General features: G+C 38.4%; 1 pseudogene; it reads right to left on the bottom strand.

Moving 5' to 3' along the window:
* Positions 1–43: 43 nt before the first annotated feature.
* LOC102812720 overlaps positions 44–20,737 on the bottom strand; it is a 74,615-nt pseudogene continuing 53,921 nt past the window's right edge.

The raw sequence follows: 20,737 nt of genomic DNA, 5'->3' as shown, positions 1-20,737 counted from the left end.
ATTTAATATGAGCATATTTATTTGTCACACATAGAAATCTATTTTATTTTTCAATGGACTCAGAGTTGGAGGTAGATGCTCTCGGAGAGGACAGCCTCCGTCTTTTAGCAATCTGTTCCTGACATTTTTCTTTGGTTTCCTTCATCCTCTTGGCCAAAAGCTTAGTGTATTCTGCTGTCTCCTACTTAGTTTTCTTAGTGCGTTGTTTTTTTCAGAGCTATACACTGACGTTTATGTTGCAGGACACATGGAGTACCAAGATGCTGAATCTGGGGCACTTTGGTCCTGGGTTTCTTGCATTTTTTGTTCAATAGCTTTCTCACAACATACTGGCAAACATCATCTTCTTCAGAGAGGGTCAGAAGTTTGCGGATCCTGCTAGCTTTCTTGGGCCCCAGGAGACTGGGTACCATTGTATCAGTCAGTCCTGGGATATCTTTCTCTTCTTTTTCTTCAATAACCAAGTTGAGAAGACTCAAACTGGCATCTACAATGCAACCCCGGACAGATTCGTGTTTTCTTTCTCCAGTTCTCCTTGGTCTGTAACAGAAATGCCCCTTACTCAGAAGCAGGTGGACACTGCCTTGGGTCAAAACATCCTGCTTCATGGGAAAACCTTGCTCATTGTTCCCACCATTGATGCAGACAACCTAGCCCTTCCACTTGTCACCCAGTGAGTCAGCAGCAAGTTCTATGGCCATCCGTTTCTCATAAAAGGTACAAAGCTTGTGTTCATCGTCCACCTCAATGAGCCAGTGGCTGGAAAGGAGATGTTCAGCTTCATGGTAAAGCAGCTGATAGCCTCCGCAGCACCACAAAAAAGAGATGATCTTTTCTCCTTTTATGATGATGCTATTTATTGGTCTAGTTGGAGGACATTTGTTTGCTTTACATTGAGAAGCAACCCATACTAACTGAAGTGACAGAGAGGGACAATTTAGAAATTGGTTATCAAAAATGGGGGACGATAAAGACATTAAGTGATTGGTTTACAAATTTTCATGGGTGTGCTCAGTTAAAATTACTGTTATAGGAAAAGTCAATCCATTATGTATGAAATGACTAGAAGAGCCAGAGGGTGTCCTGCAGTGTAATGAATTATTTAATATGTTTCTTCTAGCTGTGTGTTTTTAACTCCCATCAAAGGAAATTTTCTTGCTAGATTTGAGTAGGAAGTATGTGGAAGAAAATACAGTTAGGATGACACGAGTTCAGCTGTAGATGTTAACACAGTTAATTGTAATTTTGAAAACTTGGAACTCAACATGGGTTTAAAAGGAGCCATTTCAGAAGCAGGAGTGAAATTTCTAAACACTATCAAGAAGAAAGAACCAGGAGTGGAGCACATCCTATGGACCCCAAGATCCCTGCATATTGTACTTCCTTGATCCAGGTACAGAAAGTTGTGACAGAGGAGTAGCCACAGAACCAAGAACCAGAGCACAAGAGAGAGCGGTGGGCTTCACTGTGAAAAGTGCAAGTAAAGCTGAAGGACTTTGGGCAGGAGTCTTGCTTGCAGAATAGAGTGCACTTAAGTGGAAGATGTAGGTTTGGTGACCCATGGAGCTAGAGCAGAGCACCTCTGGCTTAGGCTTATGGTGAAGTGGTGTATCCTGGGAGCATTTAACAGTAACTGACTGGAACAACTGTGCCCTGTGCATTTCTGATCTTCAATTGTAACCTGCTAACTTCTCTAATAAACCCTATAACTGTAAGTATTGTCTTTGAGTTTGGGTGGCCATTACAATGAATTAAAGAGTTCTGCTACTTTAGTGGATTATGAACTGATCTGCTCATTGCAAGGCCAGCATCTCAAATCTACCAACCACTCCGCAGGAGAAAGATGAGGCTTCTGAGACTTAGATTCTCAGGAATCCTATATAAGGTGGCTGTAAGTCAGAACCAACTCCACAGCACACAACCACCATCACCACTATTGCAATTAGTCATCAAACTCAGCTGAACAGAAAATGCCATAGGAGGGATGGTTGGTTGTGTGCCACTGAGTCAGTTCCAACTCATAGCAACCCTGTATAGGGTTTCTGAGGCTTTAAATTTTCTTGGGAGCAAGAAGTCTCATCTTTCTTCCACTGGGCGACTGCTAGATTCAAACTGCTGACCTTGCAGTTATCAGCTCAGCTCACAATCCACTATGCTACCAGAGCTCCTAGGAGGAATGGCTGGTGCCATATTTTTGCAGTTTCTCTGCTCTTTATTGCCACTGCATTCCCCTAAAAGCTCCAACGACATCTTAGTATATGCCATCAGACTCTGGTTACAGATGTCTATCACTTTCCAGCTTTTTTCCTCCCATTCACTAAACATTTTAACACCTGTAGAGCAACTTTCTCTACTAGCCTTGTATTATGTTTGATGAGTTCAATGCCCACCCAACTTATTCTATGTGGTTCATGTGCTATACCCTTGAACCAAGGTAGATTATATAATGTTTCCCACCATGCCTTGTGCTTTATTAAATATCTCAAGATGTTTACTTGATTTTTTTTCCTTGGAACATCATCTTTAAAATTTCTAGCAAGGATTTAATTTTACTAGAGTTCACAATCCACACCCCTGGAAACTTCAGTGAAGAAATCAAGTGACATTTTCCATTGGGTAAATCTGCTGTTAAAAAGCCTCTTTAAAGTGCTAGTAAGTGAAGATATCTCTTTGAAAACTGAGGTGTATCTGACCCAAGTCATGACATTTTCAATCACTTCATATGTTTAGGAAAGCTGGAGAATGAATAAAGAAGACTGAAGAAGAATTGTGGAATTTGAATAAAGTGTTAGAGAAGAATATGGAATATACTGTATGTAGACTGCCAGAAGAATGAACAAATCTTTCTTGAAAGAAGTAGAGCCAGGATGCTCCTCAGAAGCATGTATGTTAGGCATGTTAGCAGGAAGGATGAGGACATGGAGTAGGACAGCATGTTTGATACAATAGCGGGTCAGTGAAAAGGAGGAGAATCCTCAACAAGATGGACTGATGTAGAGACTACAGCAATGGACTCAGACAGGATTGATTTTAAGGATGATGCAGGGCCCTGGGCAGTACTTTTTTTCTGTTGTACATAAGGTTGCTATGAGTCAGAACAGACTTACTGGTATCTAACAACAACATCTTCAAAGGTAGGTTAATTTAATATGGACCTACTTCATTTACTATAGATGAGTATAACATTTATAATATTTTGGTACTTGAAAAATGAAGTTCAAATTTAATATTTTTCCAAAGATTCATTGAATAGAAAATGACTACAAAATGTTAGTATGTATTTGACATTGTCTGTTCTTGGCTTGTCATGTATAGTTGTGTCATATAAATACGTCTAAGCCAAGTAGTGATAATTTAGCAATGTAAAAGTAGCATGACAGCTAAAAAAACAGTTTACTTAAGGTCACACAAAATAGACAGTTGGATTTTTTGGTCAATCTTGAGGTTAATCACAGTGGAACATCATTAACTTGTACTTATCTAACCCACATCTCCTCCATTTTTCAGAGAAAAGTAAGCAACCACACCTTATTCTCAGAAAATATTTAATAACTGAGAACTGAAGTGAGATTGAAATGTCAAGTAATATTAAAATTAAAAGCATTGGATAAAGGGCAAAAACACTGGGCATGTGACTCAATTGATTTAAATTCTTGTACTAATTCTACCACGGAATTGCTATGAGAAAAATAAAAACTGTCCTCTTAAGTATGCTTGTTTTTAATCCTGACAATGATTTTCAATAGCAATTAATAACTGATCTGTTTTAATTACTATTATCAATATGATCAAACTACTGCCTCAAGTTGTTTCTGACTCAGTGACCTTATAAGACAAACTAGAACGACCAGAATAGAACTAGCATCCATAGGGTTACTAAGGTCGAAATCTTTGACGAAACAAACTGCCACATCTTTCCCTCAAAAACTTTTTGGTTAGCAGTGAGCACTTCTAACCACTGCATTACCAGGACCCCAATATAAAAAGGATCAAAGGAAATAATGCCTATAGAAGGGTTCTGGAAATGTTAAAGAGCCATGAGTATGCTCCATGGGCTTTTAGTTGGAAAAACATATGAGTGAAGACCCACTGAGCCTATTGCATGGAAGGGAGAAAGCTAATTTGGTTGAAGTAGAGAATTACTTAAGAGTAATATGTAGTGATGCTGAGTAGATTTAATTGGGGTCACATAATTATGTTTTCAATCTTGATAAGATGTTTGGAATTAAATTAGTAGGCAATCAAAAAGTACTCTAAGATCTTTCAGGGAGAAGGGAAATAAGTCAAAGCAGAATATTTTTTACCAAAAAAAATACGGCAGATGAACCAAAAGAACAGATCAAACAATCAAATAACATTTCAGAAGTAATTTGATAACAGTCTATGCTAGAAAACTATCTATGGTAATGGAACAAAGAGTGCATCTGAAAGGCTTTGATATAGCAGCATCAGCTTGGCCAAGTAATATTAAATTTAAAAGCATTTCCAAGGGGACACCCAAGATTTCATATTGTTATTGCCATGGATGGGATCCAATAACTTTTTAAATTTTATTTATAATATGCTGCTGTTGTTAAGTCTGTTAAGTCGATTCCAACTCATAGCAACCTTGTATAGAGTGTCCAAGGAGAGGCTGGTGAGTTTGAACCATCAACCTTGCAGTTCAAATGACTTTGTGATCCAGCCCATAATCCTGCAGTGCCACACCAGGGTTCAATAAAATACTCATAGTCATGTTTGGAAGGAACTCTTGGGGCGGCTCAGTTTTCAAACTGTCAGTTGCTAACCAAAATATGGGCAGAGCAAACCCACCCACTATTCTGTGGTAGGAAGATGTGGCAATCTGCTTTCCAAAGCTTTAAGATTACAGCTTTTGAAACTCTATGGAGTAGTTATGCTTTGTCTGTTGTACAGGGTCACTATGAATCAGAATCCACTCAATAGCAACGGGTGTTTTTTGTTTGGTTCATGGAAAGTAGAGGGTCATTGAAATTGAAGGCAACCACAATGGCCATAACATGGGCTCAAACATACCAGCAATCATGATGGCACAAGATGGACAGTATTTTGTTCTGTTATAAATAATGTTTTGAGTTGGAATTAACTGAATGGCAGCAAACAACTACAAGTTGTTTCTCCTTTTCCCACTAAATAACACCCAGCTTCCCACAGTGGCACCTTAGGGTGACTGAGGGTCTTTGAGTAAATAAACAACAAAAAAGGAGACTCTCACAGTTTGTTGTTTTATGTGCGGTGGAGTTGGTTCCGACTCATAGCGACACTGCATAGGGTTTCCGAGGCTGTAAAACTTTACTGGAGCAGAAAGCCTCATCTTTCTCCCGTGGAACAGCAGCTGGTAGTTTCAAACTGCTGACCCTGAGGTTAACAACCTGATTCATAACCACTACACTACCAGAGCCTCTTACAGTTTAGGAGGCTAGAAATTCAAATTCAGAGTGCCAGCTCTAGGGGAAGGCTTTTGCTTTGTTGACTCTGGGGAAAGATCCTTGTGTCCTTTCTGCATCTGTGGGCCCGGTATTCATTGGAGATTTCCAAACATCTTTACATCAATCTTCCATTGGACCTATTTACTTCACAGTACAGGGAGCCCAGGCCCAAAGGATACACTCCCCTCTCAGCTTTTCTATCTTGGTGATAGGCGAGTCCTCTTTCTCTACTCACTCCTTTTCTTATAATATCTAAAAAGAGATTGACTCAAAATACAATCTAATCCTGTAGACTGTATCCAAACTCATTAACATCATAGAAGTAGGATTTATAGCACATAGGATAATTACAGGGTTGATCACATCATGGGGATAATTGTTTGATATTAGAGCTCCTCATGGGGGATTTAAGAACTCTGGTAGCTTTGTGGTTACAAGTCTGGCTGCTAATCTTAAAGTCAGCAGTTTGAGACTGTCAATGGTTCCAGGGGGAGAAAGATGAGCTTTCTGCTCCCATAAAGATTTACAGCCCCGGACACCCTACACAAGACAGCTAAGAGTCAGAACCGACTCTATAGCAAATAACCATCAACACCACAGTGAGGGATTACTATATCTTAACTTCCAAACTACTGAGAATCCAGGCTCAGCCAAATTTACACAAAACCTTAACTATCACAGAGACACTGAGGTCCTCATCAATATGGTGATACAAATCCCCAGTGGGCCCAAGGACCATTACTATTCATGAAGGTCTTACAACCTTGAAAATCTTGGAGGGATGGTATTTAGAACTCTTTCATAAAGAGTATTTAAGTGAATGGAGAACTATTACCCCAGTTACTACTCACAAAAGTAGGATAAAGAACATTCTTTGTGGAGTGTTGACTATGGTGTCCCCAAGACTATGATCCTGAGACCTCGTGCCCAGCAACTCATTTTTTCAAGGTATTTGAATATGCCTAGAAGAGGCATAGAAATAATTAGTCCATTAGAGTCATTTGAACATCTGTCTCCACAACTCTGAGACCAGAACTAGATGGTGTCCACCTACCACTACCAACTGCTCTGAAATAAATCGTATTAGACCATCCCAGAGAGAATGAGAGAACATCTGGAACAAAATTCAAAATCATAAAATAATGATCAGGCTTACTGGCTGGATAGAGACTGGTGGAACCCCTAGACTGTGGTCTTTGGTCTCCCTTGGTCTGGAGCTGAACTCATCCCTCTAGTCTAATTTTCATCCAAGCAAAGATACATCTAAAGGGGAAGCAACAACACTAGTTAGGTATTTCACACTATAGAATGGTCAACCATTTGAGATCAAAAGGGCATAATTTACCCAAATATAAAGTTCAAAAGGATTGGGAAAGAAGGAATGAGAACAAAAAGCACACGGTGAAGTGAAATAAGTCACATTGTGGGGGTGGCAATCAGTTAGATGAACCAAAGTACATATGATTCATTAAGTGTAAAATGAATGGTTTGCTCTGTAATCACAGTAAAGTTTCAAAAAAACAACTAATTTTTAGCCTAGAATGGTTCTAGCTGTTTTACAAAAAGTATCTGAGCAAGGTAGCTTGTACTATTCCCATTCCTGAAGAGTGTCAGAGAGGTTAAATAACTGGTCAAAAGTCAAATTGCTAGTAAGTAGTAATGCAGGTATTTAAATGTGGATATAACTCCAGGAGCTCTGGTAGCATAGTGGTTACGAATCTGGCTTCTAACCTCAAGATCAGCAGTTTGAAACTACCAATTGTTTGGCTAGAGAAAAATGAGGCTTTCTGCTCCTGTAATGATTTACAGCCTCAGAAACCCTATACAGGGTTGTTATAAGTCAGAACTGACTCCACAGCACATAACCACCATCACATCTAACTCCAAAGCCTGTGATCTTTAGGCTATTCCATTCTTTCCTAATCTGTAAAACAAAAATACTGGATTGGAGTTCTCCAAGGTGCCTTTCAAATGAGTCCTAGAGTCACTGTGAGTTAGGCATTGGACTGCTAACTGCAAGGTTGATAGTTCAGCCATTCTGCAAGGTAAAGATGAAGCTGTCTGCTCCCATAAAGATTTAGTCTCAGAAACCTGATGGAGCAGGTTCTACTATGTCCAATAGAGTCACTGTGCATCAGAATCAACTCTTTGGCAGTGGGTTTCAGTTTATGATTGGTATTACCAATGTCTCTTTCCCAAATTCTTTTTTTTCTTTCTGAACTCTTGAATGCCTCTTCTTGCACTTCTTTAACTTAAAAATGCATCTTAAATCCTTAGGAACCCTATACAAGTCTCTATGAGTCAGGACATACTCCAAGACACTAATGACAATTCAATAAATGTTATATGAGTATTTTAAAAGCTATTCCTTGCTTGAATCTTTGACTGTTATTAAGTTATATCAAGTTAGTTCCAACTCATAAGAACCTTGTATAGGATTTCCAAGAAGCAGCTAGTGGATTTGAATTGTAAAAGTGTAACACAATTCAATAAAAGGAATCATGTATCTTAAATGAGATTGATTAAAGAAGCTTCATGATAATCTACTAGGTCTTGCATTTTACAAGTAAAATAACCCAGTTATCTAATGCTGCTGTATAGGAATATCACAAATGATGGCTTTAACAACTAGAAATTTACTCTTTCACTGTTTAAGAGGCTAGAAGTCAAAAGTCAGAGTTCTGGCTCCAGAGAAAGGTCCTTGTCTCCTTTCAATATCTGTAGGTCCGGTATTCCTTGGAGATCTCTGTAAATCTCAGCATCAACCTTCCCCTGGATCTAGGAACATCACGCAGGCACTTCAGGTCCAAAGGACACACTCCAGCCCTGGATCTATTCTGCTGGTGGTCCCTCTTTCTCTGTTTACTTCTCTCTCTTTTTATATCGCAAAAGAGATTGACTCAGATGCAACCTAAATCCTATAGCTAACATTTAACCTCATTAACATTATTGTTGTGGTGTTGTTAATTGCCTTATGGAAATTCTGACTTATAGTGACCATGTGTAGAGTTTCAGAGGATCAGCTGATGGGTTTGAATTACCTCAACATTGTGATCAGCAGTCCAGTGCTTATCCTAAAGCACACACCAGGACCCCCATCATAGAAGTGAGGATTTAGAACACATAAGATAATTACATACGATCAGAGCTGATCATATCAGATCACATCATGTGGTTGATTACATCATATTAGATCTCATCATGGAGGTAATTAGTTATATCTTAGCCTGGCCAAATTGACACAAAACCGAAACTATTACACACCAAAGCAATATCTATATGCTGAACAAATAATCTGAGAAGCTGGATTCATGGAGACCAGTGTAGCATCAGGATTGGAGGAAGACCCATTAGCAACCTGTGATAAGCAGAAGTTACAACCTTGCTTGCTCAAAGTGAAGAGAACTTAAAATACTTACTGAGATGATCAAAGACTACAGTCTTCTGTATGAATTGCACCTCAGTGGAAAAAAAGCAAAAATCCTCACAATTGTACCAATAATAGCATCATGATAAATGGAGAAAAGATTGAAATTTTCAAAGACTTCATTTTGCTTGGATCTACAATCAACACTCCTGAAAGCAGCAGTCAAGAAATCATATAATATATTGCATTAGGCAAATCTGCTGCACAAGACCTCTTTAAAGTGTTTAAGAGCAAAAATATCAGTTTGGGGACTAAGGTATGCCTGACCCAAGACATGGTATTTTCAATAACCTCATATGCATGTGAAAGTTGGATAGTGAGTAAGGAAGACCATAGAAGAATTGGTACATTTGAGTGAGTTATGGTGTTGGAAAAGAACATTGGAAATACCATGGACTGTCAGAAAAGCAAACAAATCTGTGTTGGAAGAAGTAGTCAGAATTGAATGCTTCGAAGCAAGGATGGTGAAACTTTTGTTTCTCATGCTTCAGACATCTTATCAGGAATGAACATTCCCTGGAGAAGGACATCATGCTTGGTAAAGTGAAGGGTCAGCGAAAAAGTTGAAGACCTCCAACGAGATGGACTGACACAGTGGGTTCAAGAGTAGCAATTGTGAGGCTGATGCAGGACCAAGCGTTTCGTTCTGTTGTGCATAGGGTCACTATGAGTTGGCACCTAACAACAGAATATTCAGTAAGGACTTTGGAATGCTACTCTCAGTACTAAATCTTGGTTCTTAATAGCAATTCTGTCTAGGCAAATTAAACTGATTTTCAGTCAACTCATCTGTAAATAAAGTCCATTATAGTAACTACTTAAGAAGCTATGGTAGCCAGTGATTATGAGTCGGGTTGTTAATCTCAAGGTCAGTAGTTTGAAATTACCAGCCATTCTGTGGAAGAAATATGAGGCTTTCTACTCCCATAAAGATTTACAAATTTGGAAACCCTATACAGGATCTCTAAGAGTTGGAACCAACTCCACAGCATGCCATCACCATCATAGTAACTACTTGGTGCAGTGGTTAAGTGCTTGACTGCTAACCAAAAATCTGGCAATTCAAACATGCCTGCAACTGCCTGGGAGAAAGATGTGGCAGTCTACTCCAAAAGATTACAGTTATGTGTCAGAATCAACTTATTCTAGGGCTACCGACTTCGGGATTTGCGTGTAGTCCTACCTAGTATAGTTATTATGATTATTAAATAATTTAAGTACTAAGCCTGGCCAAGATAGTTAATAAAAGGAATTACTATCATTGTTATCATCTTCATCAACATTGTCAATATCATCACCATTATCATACCTGTTACTAAGGATGTATCATGAATCCTATCTCAATAGTCTTCACTTTAGTTTCAAGATACTTCACAGAACGAAGGATATCACTGCTGATGTCCGATGGATCTTGGCTGAAAGCAGAGAATATCAGAAAGATGTTTACCTGTGCTTTATTGACTATGCAAAGGCTTTCGATTGTGTGAATCATGACAAGCTGTGAACAACATTGCCAAGTATGAGTGTTCCAGAACACTTAATTGTGCTCATAAGGAATCTGTAGCTGAACTAAGAGGCAGTTGTTTGAACAGAATATGGGAACACTGAATGGTTTAAAATTAAGAAAGGTGTGCGACAAAGTTGTATTATTTCACCATACTTACTTAACCTGTATGCTGAGCAAATAATCCAAGAAGCTGGGTTCTATGAAAAAAAAATGTAGCATCAGGATTAGAGGAAGACTCATTAATAACCTGCAATATGCAGATGATGCAACCTTGCTTGATGAAAGTGAAGAGGACTTGAAACATTTACTAATGAAGATCAAAGAGCACAGCTTTCGATATGGATTACATCTCAATGTAAAGAAAACAAAATTCCTCACCACTGCACCAATAAACAACATTTTTATCAATGGAGGAAAGATTGAAGTTGTCAAGGACTTCATTCTTCTTGGATCAACTATCAACACTCACGGAAGCAGCAGTCAAGACATCAGAAGACATATTGCATTAGGAAAATATGCTGCACAAGACCTTTTTAAAATGTTGAAGAGCAAAGTTGTCAGTTTGAGGACTAAGGTGCACCTGACCCAAGCCATGGTGCTTTCAATAATCTCCTATCCATGCAAAAGCTGGACAGTGGATAAGGAAGACCCTAGAAGATTTGATGCCTTTGAGTTATGGTGTTGGAGGTGTATATTGAAAGTGCCACGGGCTGCCAAAAGAACCAATAGATCCATTCTGGAAGAAGTTCAGCCAGAGTGCTTCTTTGAAGCCAAGGTGGCCAAACTTCATCTCTCATACTACTTCAGACATATTGTCAAGAGAGACCAGTCACTGGAGAAGGATATCATGTCTGGTAAGGTGGAGGGTCAGAGAAAAAAAGGAAGACCCCCCCAATGAGATGGATTGGCCAAGTGGCAGCATCAATGGACTCAAGCGTGGCAACAATAGTGAGGTTGGCCCAGGATCAGGCAGTGTTTGTTCTGCTGTGCATAAAGTCGCTATGAGTCAGTACCGACTCGATGGCACCTAACAACAACAACAATTTAAGCTGGACTATTTAATTAATTTCAACTAGACTGTTTGAAAAATATTCTCTTCTTAAGGTCTTATTTCAACAATGGGAAATCAGTAAACATCACTGTATATGTAATTTCCACAATCTCACCCTTACCACAGTCAATTAGGATGAACACCTTTACTAAAAATAGATTAAAAAAAATATATTAACTCTTCCACACAACTACAAATACAGAGTTGAGACAATGCAATACAGAATCATTTACAGGCAGATTGAAGTTGCCATTTTTCATCAGTCTGACTGTCGGTGACACAACTATTCTTTAATCCTCCCACATTTTTCAGATGATGACAATGATAACGCCCAAAACCACACAGTTTTTAGAGAAGTCTTCACTTACATTGTACCATTTGATTCTCACACTATTGCTCTGCAGCAGACAGAATGGGTATTATTATTCTTATTTTATAAGTGAAGACACTGACACTAAGACATGACTTGCTCAGAGAAACCCAGTTGGGAAGGCAGTTGAGTCTACATTCAACCACAGAAATTCTGACTCTAAGTGCATATGTGCTTTTCCTACTACAAGAAGCACGCTGTATTGACCTTGATTTCTTGGATACACCTGTTGTTGTTATTAAGTACCATGGAGTCATTTCCGATTCACAGAGGCCCTAGGCACAACATAATGAACACTACGCCAGCCCCACAATTGGTATGTTTGAGTTCACTGTTGCTGCCACTGTGTCAATCCACCTTGTTGGAGATCTTCCCCTTTTTCATCGACCTTCCACATTACCAAGCATGATAATCTTCTCTAGGGACTGGTCCTTCCTGAAAACAAATCTAAAGAATAGAATACAAAGCCTAGCCATTCCTGCTTCTAAGGAGTACTCTGACTGTACTTCTTCCAACACAGATTTGTTTGTTCTTCTGACAGTCCATGATGCTTTCAGTATTCTTCAACATCATAATTCAGTGCATTAATTCTAAGATCTTCTTATTCATTGTCTAACTTTCACATGCATATGTTTTTGTTGTTGTTAAATGCCTTTGAGTCGGTTTCAACTCATAGTGACCCTGTATAGGATTTCCAAGGAGCAACTGGTGAACTTGAACCACCAATCCTGTGGTTCAAAATGACCTTTCAGTCCAGTGCATTAACCCACAGTACTACACTAGGACATGTTTATGAACTATATGAAGTATATATGAAGTGACAAAAAATGCCATGGCTTGGGTCAAGGACAGCTTCGTCCTCAAACTGACATCTTTGTTCTTTAATATTTTAAAGAAGTCTTTTACAGCAGGGTTTCCTGTTGTGGCACTGATGTGCTGGGCTGCAAGGTTGATTTGAACTACAAGGTCAGTGGTTCAAAGTCATCAATTGCTCCTCAGAAACCCTATAGAAGGTCACTATGAGTAGGAATAACCCAACGGCACTGAACAACAACAATCATATGCAAAATTATCAAAAAGTGAGTTTTATTTTCAGATCAAATACAAGCTTGAAACAGTTACTAAGTGAATTCTTAGAATAGCTGAAATATACTTTCTGTGAATTAAATCAGTAAACCTACGGAAACATCATGCTGGATTTCTGGAGATTCAGTAGTTGGACTTCTGCCAGGGAAAATTAGATACCAACAAAGATAGAGGTCAATCTTTCTTTAAAGCCCAGCAGCATGCCTGATAAACTTTCCAGTGAAAAAAGAAACTGGACAGAGCAAGCAATGGTCATCTTCCTAGATTGTAAGACTTCTGTGCACCATCTGAGTCTGCAATCTGTCATTGCCCATAACCAAAAAAGGAAGAGACAGTGGGAGTCAAGTCCATTGTAGACAGCAGTGGAGTTGTTGGGGGCTTTGTTCCCTTCCTGGTGCCAAATGGGATAGGACTCTGGCAGCAGTACTTTGAATAAATTGTCAAAACAGTTTTAAGGGCCAAGAAATTACTTCATAAGGGAGAGGGAGGGAGAAAGAGAAGGAAGCGCTGTATCCCCAGGGCAATCAATTTATGTGTTGTGGTATGAGATTTGATTATTTTTATCTGTATAATTTAAAATGCTATTGGTCACAAAATACCCTGTGTTTTTAGGATTTCTTGCTCACTTTTTTAACCTGGTGACCTGACTCTACATACTGATTATGAGTTCAATTTCCCCAAGTAATTCAGTATGAATTAGCTCTATATTCCCTAAGAGTATTGTTATATCTTTTGTGAAGTAGCATTGCTTTTATTTTTGAATGCTGCAATTCAAATACATTGCCCTATTACTGAACTAGAATAATATCTGCAAATTGTAGCAAAAAAAAAAAAAAAAAAAGAAAGAAAGAAAAGAAAAGAAAAATGAATTTGACATAGGGAGACATGAATTGAGGTCCCGTTATCTCATTACTTTATTATGTGTTGTTGTTGTTGTTAAGTGCAATTTAGTCAGTTCTGACCAATAACGACCCGGTATAGGGTTTCCATGGAGAAGCTAGTGAGCTTGAACCGCCAACCTTGCAGTTCAAATTACTTCGCAATCTGGCGCATTAACCCAAGCACCACGCCAGGACTCCAATGTAATATGTAGCATTGATAAATTAATTTATTTATTTTCACAGTTCCTTCCTATGTTCAGAAAAATGTTTGTTTACAATTGTCAGGCTTTAATAATTCTATAACTAAGTATTTCTGACTTCCAAATAATCCCATGGTATAAGCATTCCCATGAAATGAAGCACTAAAATAGTATTTCCAAGGATAGCAAAATTTTCTTGTGCTCTGATAGGAGAGTGAAAATAACTATAGGACATGTGGTTAAGACCATGCTTTATTGCAAAGTATTCCAAAGCAGAGGAATTAAACAGAAACAAAGTCAATGAATATTTTATGTAATTGTTCATACATTTGCTTTGATTCACAAAAAAACGTATGGCCAATTTATAAAAACATATAAAATATGGGAAAATAAAAGTGTCAGAATACTAAAATAAGGAAATTATAAGTAGGCTACAAAGAAAGTCAAGACCATAAGGAAACATAGAATAAAGAAATACATCAAAAGGATCACTCCTTACACTTTGTTTTCCTCAATCTAAAATATCACAAACTGTTGAGTGGGGTAGTAAAATGATATTTATTATTTTCAAGATCACATATTTTCAAATATCTGTGGGCTCTTCTTACAAAATATCTGTTTCATTGGATTAAAGCCTTGTCACACACTTTTGCAATTCCTAGGTCCCAGATTATATTTGGGGCACTTGGGATTGTACAGTTTTATATTTTATGGAAATATGTTCTCCATACATTTTAACACAGAGAACTGGTCCTTACTAACATCGGTTTTCAAATCTGAGGTCTATATCTGTTACTGAAATTGTTTTCAAACTGTACCTTCCAAGAGTCTATTATGATTTGATTCTTGTGACTGTAGTGACAACCCGGAAGATACAAATCAACTCAAAGCTTGATGACCATCTGGTGGGGATCTCACAGAGGGTGTTCATGCTTTGGGAAAAGTCTAGTTTCTTTTCATAAAAGCTAGTGCAAATTGGGTGTGGACTTCAGCCCTGTGGACCAGTTTTCAGGACTAAGATAGGATCCAGCAGGCCTGGCTGGATCAAATTTGTTTTGCAGAGCACTGGACAGCAGATGTAATCCAAAGAGCAAGCACTAGTATAATCACAGGGATTACTGGTTACTATCAGAGGAATATTATAAAACAGAAGGTCCAAGAAACAAATGTGAAGACCTAGACAGAAAATAAGGCAAAAGGTCAGGGGATGAAGAGATCTTGAATACATCAGAAATCAGAGTGGGAGGTGGCATGTAGAAAAATATTATGATACTGGAATATTGGCTATGACTGAATGAAGCAAGATGTACAGGGTCATTTTTGGGAATTTTGAATGGGACGTGTATTGGTCAATTAAAGCAGTATTGGGCAGGATCTTTGCCACAATGGCTACAGAGAGAAGACATCATGGTAAGACCTTGCACCAAGAGAAAAATGCCAAGCCATTTTAAGATGTTCTGGGCTTTCTGAGGCCCCCTTAGCTCTATAGCTGCAGCACAACACATAATGAATGGGCTTCTCAGACCACTCCCTAATTTAAATGTAGGTTGTCTGGAGGAAAGACACGTTTTTGTTGCTGATATTATTTTTTGCTCTTTCTTTCTGATATTAAACTTATGGACTCTGCAGTGTGCTTAAGCCAGCTCACACTTTGTTCATGAGACTCAATTGTGTACATCTTTCTTAATTCCATAGTTAGTGATATCACATAGGTAGTTTAACATACACTAAGTTGGGAGTATTTAGTTATACCATAAAAATTGGCAAATGCTAGAATTGGAGCGTTTGAGGACTAAAGTGTGCCAGACCCAAGCCATGGTATTTTTAATAGTTACATATGCTACTGAAAGTTGGACAGTGAATAAGGAAGATCATAGAAGAATTGATGCATTTGAATTATGGTGTTGGAAAAGAATATTAAAACTAACACACATTGCTAGAAAAACAAACAAATCTGTGTTGGAAGAAGTACTCAGGATGGCCAGTCTTCACCTCTCATACTTTGGCCATGTTATCAGGAAGGACCAATCCCTGTAAAAGGACATCATGCTAGGTAAAGTGGAGGATCAGTGAAAAAGAGGAAGGCCTCTAATGAGATGGATTGACACAGTGGCAGCAGCAATGGGCTCAAGCTTAACGATGATTGTAAGGATTGCATAGGACCAGGCAGTGTATTGTTCTGTTGTACATAAGGTTGATATGAGTCTGAGCTGACTCGATGACACCTAACAACAACAATTTTCAGAATTAGAGTTTTTATTTTGTTTTTGAAGGAGCCTTTGCTAATCATTTATAACATGCCTCTATCAAAGTTTTATATGAACGTAATTTCTCTATGGTCTTTTAACTCATAAAAAGCATGTCTAGAAAAGGAGAAATATGGTCCCCAATTATACAGAATGGATAGATTACATGAGTTTATCTTACTCCTTTTTGAAATCACACACACACACACACACACATACATACACTAGGAAAGGAATGAATTAACAAAAAGGAGAGAGAGAAATTAAAACCAAAGATGTTAGAAAAGTATCAAAAATAGAAATCAAATGGATGACAATAACTTTCTTAGCAGAGTGGAGATGGCAAACTCAACCTTATTTCCCAAATTAATCACATTCTGCTGCCTGGAGTCTTGTTTATTGTACACTTAATTAAATGTTTTCTGAGACAATTTGAGATTTCACCAACCTCTATTGGTCTGATTAATCAGACTGCCAATAGAGTTATAACTGAAGTCCTGGTGTGGCACTGTAGATAAATACTAGATTTCTAACCTTAAGGTCAAACACACCAGACGCTCCTCAGAAACCTTATACAGGCTTGCTGAGTTCAAAGTAACCTGACAGCACTTAATAACAATGAAGTTACCTAGTTATAGCAAAATTATCCAGAAGCCAAAATAGAAAATGGAATGGATACTACTGGGAGATGATTCTTCAAGGGGCTCTCTCATTTTTTCACATCTGTGATCAGTTGGGTATCCTTTTTGCTTTTGTTCCAAATTATCTTTTCCAGGATGACTGTTTAGCAAAGTACTGTGGAAGATAGAAAGAGTGTTTTTGACCAAAGCAAAAGCCAGGCATGGTTGCTACCCATTATAAAAGATTTAGCTTCTTTAATCTCAGGGCTTCTGTCCCTTAATGCAATCTTGTTTGATACAATCCTAGTTATCTTTGCATTGTTTTAAGGCAGGGAACCTAGAGGGTCTTTTCAAAAGAGTTACTAGGAAAGCAAAGGTTTATCTCAAGGTCAGGAGATCTCTTTGGTTCTCTCTACTGTATCCCCAGTGTCTTGGACATATACAGTAGACACTCAATAAATGTTCATTGAGTAGGTTCTCAGTGGTAGATGGTTTCTAAGAACTAGTCCCATAGTCCCCAACCCCTAAACCCCAACAGCTATGATGAGCCCAGCTAAAGTCCTCATGTAGTCCAACTCCCAACATCTGCTCCTTGACCTCTCCAAGAGAGCCTAGGGGGTCTCTTAAAGGATGAAAGCATTAATTCCATTTTACAGACCACCCACAAGATCTATATTTTAATTCCTTGTATGATCTAACTGGTTTTACCCACCTTGAAGGATGACCTTTACTTGGGAGTGGAGGAGAATAGCAGTCCCTGGGAGGGGCTAGAACCTAAATTCTGAAAGACGACATAGGCTGTGGAATCTATATTGAAGAAATACTGCACAGGCACACAATTAGCATGGGCTCTCCTAAATGGGCTACTTCCCAGAAATCCCCACCTAGCGTTATGAATAAACATGATTCCTTCCTACCTACCGTCCATCTATCCCGGTGAATAAACGTGATACCTTTTCCTCACCCAAAACAACTTCTAGAAACTCCAGTAAAGGCTTTGTTCAGGGACCCAGATGGAGCAGGGGGTGTTAAGTTTGCTTTAGGCCCTCCGTATCTCTACTTGCAAGCCTTTTTCTTATAATAAACTTTTGATAATATGGAAACTCTGCCTCACCTGAATATTCTTAATGAGTAGAAGGCAAGACCCCTTTCTTGAAGGGCAGAGATTGGGTTAGCACTCCTGGCCTGGTAACAGCTGTTTGAGAAATGGAGTTTAGGGAACCAGCACAAAAAGTATTCAGCTAACATTCTGTTTTTGTTATAGATGTTGCTGTTGATAAGATCCTTATCTATGAACCAGGAGTCTTGAGTGAGCTTCTGTCAGCATCCATGAAACAGTGGCAGGTTAACTTCTAACATTGCAAGGAGTGGAAAATATCAAAGAGGAAAAATAAGAAAAAAATGCTTGCATGACAACTTCTTTAAATGAGACTCACCTCTGCTATCTCTGGTAATAAGATTTACCATACTCCTTGGTAAACTTTAAAAGGTGGATCAGCTAATGTGATATTCATGTATTACATTTTATACATCAAAAATACTTATTCAGTAAAACTTCCTTTTCAGAAGCCTATGCATACCTACTAAAAAAAATTTTTAATGCATATCTAAATATACACTGAGTACATTACCTTTTTCCTAATGAAACTTTCTCTTTGTTGATAGAACTTGAACTTAAAAATCCTATGAATTGTCCCCTTCAACACTGATTTTTTTTTTTTTTCCTCAGCTATCTTTGATCTCCATTCCAATTACACTTTAAAAAATATATATATCCTCAGGATGTTTAGTATAGTCGTAAGTCCCAAGTATTAAAAATTACATCAGTATATTGTTCTTTAGTATCACATCTGCAAAATTAATATGTTCAGGTCAGCAGTATTAGCTTTACTATTTAAAAAGTCTAGGGAATATAACACGTCAATATGGGACTCTTTATAGAAGTTCCTTGAATAAAAAGAAAACTTCCTTTTTTTTAATGTTTTATTGTGAATTATGTGATAGTTTACATGGCATAACATTAGCTGTACATTCATCCTATTATATATCATTTCATTGAAGAAAACTTCATTTTATCTGATAATATCGGTGGTTACGAATCGGGCTTCTAACCTCAAGGTCGGCAGTTCGAAACTACCAGCTGTTCCACAGGAGAAAGATGAGGCTTTCTGCTCCGGTAAAGATTTGCAGCCTCGAAAACCCTGTGCAGGGTCACTATGAGTCAGAACTAACGCCACAGTACTTAACAACAACATCAGCATTACATCTGCATGAGGCAGTCACCCTGGACAATACCTTGAGAAAGATGCAGATGGAGAGAAAAAAGGATCACTATATGCAATAGGAAGTAATGAATGTGGAGATTCAACTCAAATGCCAGGTAAAGGGGAAAAGACATCAGTAAACATCAATGAAAAGCATGGCAGGAGGATATACAAGAAGTGGGAAAGGCAGAAGACAATATAGACAGAGACCTGCAGACACATGCTAGTTTTACCCCAAGCATAGAAGATTCTGTTTCATCATTTTTATGTTCTGAACAACTTGATCAAATCAAACTCAGCACCCTAGTCACCCTATTCTTTGCCAGCACTCAGTAATTTTCCATTTAAACACATCACACAAATGTTTACATTCAATGGAGAAATATGAGCATTTTCATCGGAAATACAAAAATTGAGCCTGGAAGTTTGTGGTCTAAAAAGTCCTCCTACTCAGAGGAAGAAGCAGTATCACTAAAAAGACAGTTCTAAGAGGAGACAAAAGAACTGAGATGTGTCAGATACAATGGAAATGAGATCCACGCCCCCCCCCAAACTAGTATGTGTTATGAATCAAACAATCTTTCCAGCCATCCCACCAGATTTACGTATTTACTTGACTTAACTTGGTTATCACACAAAAGAGAAACTGTTTAGTTCAATAACTACACGATGCAATGTCCTGGTTTGGCTATTTTTAGAATTGAAAGGTGGGTTCCTGGGTAAGCAGGGCTCTTATTATCAACAGAAGTTTTTCCATACAAGTATGATAATTTAAACTGTAATTCCTCTTTTATTTATAAGTTTTTCACTTTGATATTTATTCCCACAGTGAAATTCATTGATCACCTATCTTAAAAGCACTGTGATTAGCACAAAGAGATGAAGAAACCAAACTCATGCCCTAAAGGAGCATAGAAAGGGCAGTTATCTTTGGAAACAGACCATCACAATTACAAACACATATTGCCACTACTACAACAACATTTAGTGTTTTGGTTTAACTTGCCACATATATCTAGTGACGTGAGCTATCAGAATATACATATATATATTGTTACTTTTAAGTCCTGTCGATTTGGTTCCAAATCATAGTGACCTTGCATAGGGTTTCCAAGGAGCAGCTGGTAGTTTGAAACACTGGCCTTGTGGTTCACAGTACAGTTGTGACCTTACAGCGCCACATCAGGACTCCATATATAGGGATTGCAAGGAGGATTTGAACCACAACGTCAAGTGTCCACTAACCAACCGCTCCTCAGAAACTCTATACAGGGTCGCTAAGTAGCTCTGGTAGTGTAGTGGTTATGAGTCGGCCTGGTATTCTCAAGATCAGCAGTTCAAAACTACCAGACCTTCTGCGGGAGAAAGATGAAGCTTTTGCTCCCGTAAAGATTTACAGCCTCAGAAACACTTTGCAAAGCTGCTATGAGTTAGATTCCACTCCACGGCACATCATCAATCAGTCAAATGAGTTGGAGCAGCATTGATGGCACTTAAGGAACTCTAGTACTGTAGTGGTTACAAATCAGGCTGCTAACCTCAAAATCGGCAGTTCAAAACTACCAGCTGTTGCACGGGAGAAAGATGAGGCTTTCTGCTCCCATTAAGATTTGCAGCCTCGGAAACCCTGTGTAGGGT

This window comes from Chrysochloris asiatica, unplaced genomic scaffold, assembly GCF_000296735.1.
Source record: "Chrysochloris asiatica unplaced genomic scaffold, ChrAsi1.0 scaffold00013, whole genome shotgun sequence".
In the NCBI taxonomy this organism is placed as follows: domain Eukaryota; kingdom Metazoa; phylum Chordata; class Mammalia; order Afrosoricida; family Chrysochloridae; genus Chrysochloris; species Chrysochloris asiatica.
The sequence above is the reverse complement of the archived record's forward strand: the minus strand, read 5'-3'. Positions and strand labels throughout refer to the sequence as shown.